At 50.1% G+C, this 7,500-nt stretch overlaps 1 protein-coding gene across 3 annotated transcripts in view; it reads left to right on the forward strand.

Annotated features, from left to right (window-relative positions):
- The window catches only part of rdgC (retinal degeneration C), a 258,395-nt gene that overhangs the window by 185,644 nt on the left and 65,251 nt on the right, over positions 1–7,500 (forward strand). The window lies entirely within an intron of this gene.

Genomic DNA, 7,500 nt, shown 5'->3' on the forward strand with positions numbered 1-7,500 from the left:
TCTCTCTCTCTCTCTCTCTCGTTATTTGCAAATCTTGCTTACCTGCATATCTTCTTTTTCTCGTTTATCTCTCTCTCTCTCTCCTCTCTCTGTCTATCGGTCTCTGTCTCCCTTTCTCTTTCTTTCTTATTCATTTGTATATTCTCTCACACACACCTACGAACCTACGCACCCCTCACACACACCTACGCACCCCCCCACACGCAAACAAACAAACAAACACACTACACACGCACCCCCCCTCCCCGCACACACACACTTCCCCCCCCCCAACACACACAGAAACACACTACACACACAATCCCACACATAATCATCCCCCACACCCACTCCCACCCACAAACACACCCCCCCCCCACCAATCCCACACATAATCATCCCCCACACCCACAACACACACACACCCCACCCCCACACACTCACCCCCACACCCCCACACACCCCACAAACGTACCCACAATCCCACATACGAGAACCTGGCTGACTAATATCAAATTCAACCCAAACACACACACGTGCGCAGCGCAAACCCGATATATATATATATATATATATTAAGATTAGTTAGATCAAATATTAGTCTGAATTTCCAGCGAATTCTATTTAACGTTTTAGCTTATCTTTCCAAAAGGACGATTTCGTAATTAGTTATTAAGTAACATCATCATTTCAAGAAGACTTTTTTGGTTAAACATCTGAGGGATTTTTTTTTTTTCGTAAAATTTCGTAATCTGCTTATGAGAGGGTTGCAGGTTAATGTTATTTGTGCTTGTTTTATGAGAGTAGGAATACGCAGAGACATAATAATCTATCTGCCTTTCTGTTTATCTCTCTATCTGTCTGCCTGTCTATTTATCTATACATATGTTTGTCTGTCTATTTATCTATCTGCCTGTCTATCTATCTGTTTATCTGTTTTTCTATCTATCATTTTTTTTTCATTTATCTATGTCTATATTCATATCTACATATTATCCATATATGTGTCTATCTATCTATCCATCCAAGTATCTATCTATCTATCTATCTATCTATCTATCTATCTATCTATATTTATTCATATATATATATCTGTATCAATAGATATCTACATCTACATTTATATCAATATCTATATCTGTATTTGTATCTGTATCTATGCCTGCATCTATATCATATTAATATCTATCTATCTAAGTATACCAATATCTTTATCTATATCTGTACATCTATATCTATTTATGTAGATATCCATACATTTAAAAAGATTTTACATAAGTTTACGAAAGAGGAAAGAAGAGGAGTGGAAATAAATGGAAGAAGAGGCGGAGGAGAAGAAAGAGGGGAAGGAAGGGAGACAAAAGAACGGAAGCGGAAGAGAAGTAAGAGGAGGAAGACGTACGAAGGGGAGAAAGGGAAAAAAAGCGAAAAGAGTTGTGAAAAAAGGCAAGAAGAGAGGAGGAAAGGGGGAGAGGGAGAGGGCTGATAAAGAAAGGACAAAAGAAAAAAGAGAAGACAAACGACCGTCGTAATTGCACGAGAGGAAAAAGAAAATTAATTGCTCTAAAGTTCCCGAAAGGACGAAAGTAGTAGGAAGAGAAATAGGACCGATGAAAGAGGGAAGAAGCAAAGGAAAAAAATAATGCTTTGAACGAATGATATTGTGAAAAGGAATGTCAAGATCAAGATAATATTACAAGTAAGATAATGTGACTGAAGGTTATTATTATTATTATCATTAGAGAGAGAGAGAGAGAGAGCGAGAGAGAGAGAGAGAGAGAGAGAGAGAGTGAGAGAGAGAGAGAGAGAAAGAGAGAGAGAGAGAGAGAGAGAGAGAGAGACAGAGATAGATTGATAGATAGATAGACAGGTAGATAGAAAGAGAGACTCAAGCACACAGATAGATAGATAGATAAACTCAAACACACAGATAAACAGAAATAAAAAGAGACAAGGTAGGCATGCAAACAAAAATAGGGAAGCAGATAAGAAAGAAATGCCCTCGTCAAAAAAAAAAAAAAAAAAAGAACTGACAAAAATGTAAAAGAAAAACTAGGTAAATAAAAAAGAAACAACGCCCCCCTTCCCCCCAAAAGAGAGAGAGAGAAAGATACGGACCAACAAAAGCAGACAAAAAAAAAAAAAAAAAGAAGAAAAAAAGAGAGAAAGGAAAAATGTAAGCATTTGTGAGGGGCTTCTAGCTGGGTGCCTCCTCGTTGGCGGTGTACGGAAACGCACAGTCCGGTTGCGCTCTTTGTTGGAGATGGCAGCGCGGGCGAAGGGGGGAGATGCCAGTGTCGTGCTGGGCAGAGATAGGCCTGGGCAGCGGGTAGGCCTGGGTAGCGGGTAGGCCTGGGTAGCGGGTAGGCCTGGGTAGCGGGTAGGCCTGGGTAGCGGGTAGGCCTGGGTAGCGGGTAGGCCTGGGCAGCGGATAGGCCTGGGTAGCGGGTAGGCCTGGGCAGCGGATAGGCCTGGGTAGCGGGTAGGCCTGGGTAGCGGGTAGGCCTGGGTAGCGGGTAGGCCTGGGTAGCGGGTAGGCCTGGGTAGCGGGTAGGCCTGGGTAGCGGGTAGGCCTGGGTAGCGGGTAGGCCTGGGGTAGGCGGTAGGCCTGGCAGCGGGTAGGCCTGGGCAGGTAGGCCTGGGTAGCGGGTAGGCCTGGGTAGCGGGTAGGCCTGGGTAGCGGGTAGGCCTGGGTAGCGGGTAGGCCTGGGTAGCGGGTAGGCCTGGGTAGCGGGTAGGCCTGGGTAGCGGGTAGGCCTGGGTAGCGGGTAGGCCTGGGTAGCGGGTAGGCCTGGGGTAGCGGGTAGGCCTGGGTAGCGGGTAGGGGTAGGCCTGGGTAGCGGGTAGGCCTGGGTAGCGGGTAGGCCTGGGTAGCGGGTAGGCCTGGGTAGCGGGTAGGCCTGGGCAGTAGGCCTGGGTAGCGGGTAGGCCTGGGTAGCGGGTAGGCCTGGGTAGCGGTAGGCCTGGGTAGCGGTAGGCCTGGGTGGGGTAGGGCCTGGGTAGCGGGTAGGCTAGCGGGTAGGCGTGGGTAGCGGGTAGGCGTGGGTAGCGGGTAGGCGTGGGTAGCGGGTAGGCCTGGGTAGCGGGTAGGCGGGTGGGTAGCGGGTAGGCCTGGGTAGCGGGTAGGCGTGGGTAGCGGGTAGGCGTGGGTAGCGGGTAGGCGTGGGTAGCGGGTAGGCGTGGGTAGCGGGTAGGCGTGGGTAGCGGGTAGGCCTGGGTAGCGGGTAGGCCTGGGTAGCGGGTAGGCCTGGGTAGCGGGTAGGCCTGGGTAGCGGGTAGGCCTGGGTAGCGGGTAGGCCTGGGTAGCGGGTAGGCCTGGGTAGCGGGTAGGCCTGGGTAGCGGGTAGGCCTGGGTAGCGGGTAGGCCTGGGTAGCGGGTAGGCCTGGGTAGCGGGTAGGCCTGGGTAGCGGGTAGGCCTGGGTAGCGGGTAGGCCTGGGTAGCGGGTAGGCCTGGGTAGCGGGTAGGCCTGGGTAGCGGGTAGGCCTGGGTAGCGGGTAGGCCTGGGTAGCGGGTAGGCCTGGGCAGCGGGTAGGCGTGGGTAGCGGGTAGGCGTGGGTAGCGGGTAGGCCTGGGTAGCGGGTAGGCCTGGGTAGCGGGTAGGCGTGGGTAGCGGGTAGCGGGTAGGCCTGGGTAGCGGGTAGGCCTGGGTAGCGGGTAGGCCTGGGTAGCGGGTAGGCCTGGGTAGCGGGTAGGCCTGGGTAGCGGGTAGGCCTGTGTAGCGGGTAGGCCTGGGCAGCGGGTAGGCCTGGGTAGCGGGTAGGCCTGGGTAGCGGGTAGGCCTGGGTAGCGGGTAGGCCTGGGCAGCGGGTAGGCCTGGGTAGCGGGTAGGCCTGGGTAGCGGGTAGGCGTGGGTAGCGGGTAGGCGTGGGTAGCGGGTAGGCGTGGGTAGCGGGTAGGCCTGGGTAGCGGGTAGGCCTGGGTAGCGGGTAGGCCTGGGTAGCGGGTAGGCCTGGGTAGCGGGTAGGCGTGGGTAGCGGGTAGGCGTGGGTAGCGGGTAGGCCTGGGTAGCGGGTAGGCCTGGGTAGCGGGTAGGCCTGGGTAGCGGGTAGGCCTGGGTAGCGGGTAGGCCTGGGTAGCGGGTAGGCCTGGGTAGCGGGTAGGCGTGGGTAGCGGATAGGCGTGGGTAGCGGGTAGGCCTGGGTAGCGGGTAGGCCTGGGTAGCGGGTAGGCGTGGGTAGCGGGTAGGCCTGGCACGGGGTAGGCCTGGGTAGCGGATAGGCGTGGGTAGCGGGTAGGCCTGGGTAGCGGATAGGCGTGGGTAGCGGGTAGGCCTGGGTAGCGGATAGGCCTGGGTAGCGGGTAGGCCTGGGTAGCGGGTAGGCCTGGCAGGGGCTAGGAGTGGTGGTCCCTTGGAGGAGGCAGCGGGACGGCGAATCGAGGTAGAGGGATTGTAGAGATAATGGAGAAGGTCAGAGGTCATGAGCGAAGAGGGCGTGGCTAGGTCAGTACGGCATTGGTCACTCATACCGGTTAGATGGCGTGACCACTCTCAGAGGAAATAAAAAATGACAGCAGGCAAAGAAAAGAAAAGAAACAGACCGACGAAAAGAGAGAAAAAAAATGTAATGAAAAATTAAACAACCACGAGGAAGATAGAAATAAAGCGCCCGACAAAAAGTAAGTAAATAGAACTGAAACAACCGCAAAAACAACATACCAACAAAGAAAGAAAAAAAAAGGAACTCGAAGAAAAACAAAACATCCCCTCCCCCAAATAAGAGGAAAGAAGAAGAAGAAAAACGACTGACAAAACGACAAGCAGAGGATCGAACCCGAAGCGCAGTCCCGAATCCCTCTCGCGCCCTCCCCAATTCTCTCCCGATGATGCTCGAATCTTCGGGGAAAGGAGACGAAAAACAAGAAAACAAAATGAAAGAAGAAGCAGATACAAAGAAAAAAACAAACAAACCGACGAAAAGAGACATAAAGATCAATAAAGAGAAAAAAGAAGGAAATCAATTATAAACGAAACAACTCTCGAACCAGAAGATCGAACCCGAAGCACAGTCCCGAATCCCTCTCGCGCCCTCCCCAATTCTCTCCCGATGATGCTCGAATCTTCGGGGAAAGGAGACGAAAAAGAGAAAATAAAACGAAAAAAGAAGCAACCGCAAAGAAAAGAAACAAACCGACGAAAAGAGACTTAAAAGTCACTAAAGAGAAAAAGAAGGATATCAAATATAAACGAAACAACCCTCTTCCTCCTTCCGGCAGGAAGATCGAACCCGAAGCACAGTCCCGAATCCCTCACGCGTCCTCCCCAATTCTCTCCCGATGATGCTCGAATCTTCGGGGAGAGGAGACGAAAAAAAAGAAAATAAAATGAAAATAGAAGTAAATACAAAGGAAAGAAACAAACCGACGAAAAGATACATAAAAGTCAATAAAGAGAAGAAGAAGGAAATCAAATATAAACGAAACAACTCTCGAACCAGAAGATCGAACCCGAAGCACAGTCCCGAATCCCTCTCGCGTCCTCCCCAATTCTCTCCCGATGATGCTCGAATCTTCGGGGAAAGGAGACGAAAAAAAAAAAAAAAATATAACGAAAAAAGAAGCAACCGCAAAGAAAAGAAACAAACCGACGAAAAGATACATAAAAGTCAATAAAGAGAAAAAGAAGGATATCAAATATAAACGAAACAACCCTCTTCCTCCTTCCGGCAGGAAAATCGAACCCGAAGCACAGTCCCGAATCCCTCTCTCGCCCTCCCCAATTCTCTCCCGATGATGCTCGAATCTTCGGGGAAAGGAGACGAAAAAAAGAAAATAAAATGAAAATAGAAGTAAATACAAAGGAAAGAAACAAACCGACGAAAAGATACATAAAAGTCAATAAAGAGAAGAAGAAGGAAATCAAATATAAACGAAACAACTCTCGAACCAGAAGATCGAACCCGAAGCACAGTCCCGAATCCCTCTCGCACCCTCCCCAATTCTCTCCCGATGATGCTCGAATCTTCGGGGAAAGGAGACGAAAAAAAGAAAATAAAACGAAAAAAGAAGCAACCGCAAAGAAAAGAAACAAACCGACGAAAAGAGACATAGAAGTCAATAAAGAGAAAAAGAAGGAAATCAAATATAAACGAAACAACTCTCGAACCAGAAGATCGAACCCAAAGCACAGTCCCGAATCCCTCTCGCACCCTCCCCAATTCTCTCCCGATGATGCTCGAATCTTCGGGGAAAGGAGACGAAAAAGAGAAAATAAAACGAAAAAAGAAGCAACCGCAAAGAAAAGAAACAAACCGACGAAAAGAGACTTAAAAGTCAATAAAGAGAAAAAGAAGGATATCAAATATAAACGAAACAACCCTCTTCCTCCTTCCGGCAGGAAGATCGAACCCGAAGCACAGTCCCGAATCCCTCACGCGCCCTCCCCAATTCTCTCCCGATGATGCTCGAATCTTCGGGGAAAGGAGACGAAAAAAAGAAAATAAAACGAAAAAAGAAGCAACCGCCAAGAAAAGAAACAAACCGACGAAAAGAGACATAAAAGTCAATAAAGAGAAAAAGAAGGAAATCAAATATAAACGAAACAACTCTCGAACCAGAAGATCGAACCCGAAGCACAGTCCCGAATCCCTCTCGCGTCCTCCCCAATTCTCTCCCGATGATGCTCGAATCTTCGGGGAAAGGAAGCTGTTCGAATAACCGACGAAGTGAGAGGCGCTGAAAGGGGCAGGAAAGTAGGGGGCGGGGGGGCAGGATAGGAAGAGGAGGGTTTCGGCGCAGGGAAGGAGGAGGAGGGGGCAGAGGGAAGGAGGTGTAGGGGAGGGTGAACAGGAAAGGAGGAGGAGGAGGAGGGTGGAGGAGGAGGAGGAGGTGGAGGAGGAGGAGGAGGAGGAGGGGGGGCAGGAAAGGAGAAGGAGGAGGAGCAGGAAAGGAGGAGGAAGAAGGAAGGGGAGGGCAGGAAAGGAGGAGGAAGAGGGGGAGGTAAGGAGGAAGGAGGCGGAGCAGGAAAGGAGGAGGAAGGGGTGAGGGGGCAGGAAAGGAGGGAAAGGAGACAGGAAAGGAGAGGGGAGGAAAGTTGGAAGGGGGGCAGGAAAGGAGGAAGAGGGGGAACAGGTTGTTCAGTCTGGTAAGTGGAGGGAGAAAACGGAACGAGGAAGAGGAAGAGATGAGAAACTAAAGTGGCGAGAGGGAGGGGTGGAGAGGGAGAGAGGGAACAGGAGGTAAAAAGAGAGGGGACGGAAGGTGGGATTGTGTGTGTGTGTGTGTGTGTGTGTGTGTGTGTGTGTGTGTGTGTGTGTGTGTGTGTGTGTGTGTGTGTGTGTGTGTGAGAGAGAGAGAGAGAGAGAGAGAGAGAGAGAGAGAGAGAGAGAGAGAGAGAGAGAGAGAGAGAGAGAGAGACAGAGAGAGAACAACAAATAACGAAAAAGAAAGAAAAAGAAAGAAAGAGACTGAGAAAACAAACAAAAAAGCAAAAATAGATTATTTCCAAATACCACAACTAACGATAAAGTTGACAAAACTGCCTCGTGTATTTTTCCCTCCTCTTCTATCCTATTTCTAAATA

Source organism: Penaeus vannamei, chromosome 6 (assembly GCF_042767895.1).
Source record: "Penaeus vannamei isolate JL-2024 chromosome 6, ASM4276789v1, whole genome shotgun sequence".
Taxonomy (NCBI): domain Eukaryota; kingdom Metazoa; phylum Arthropoda; class Malacostraca; order Decapoda; family Penaeidae; genus Penaeus; species Penaeus vannamei.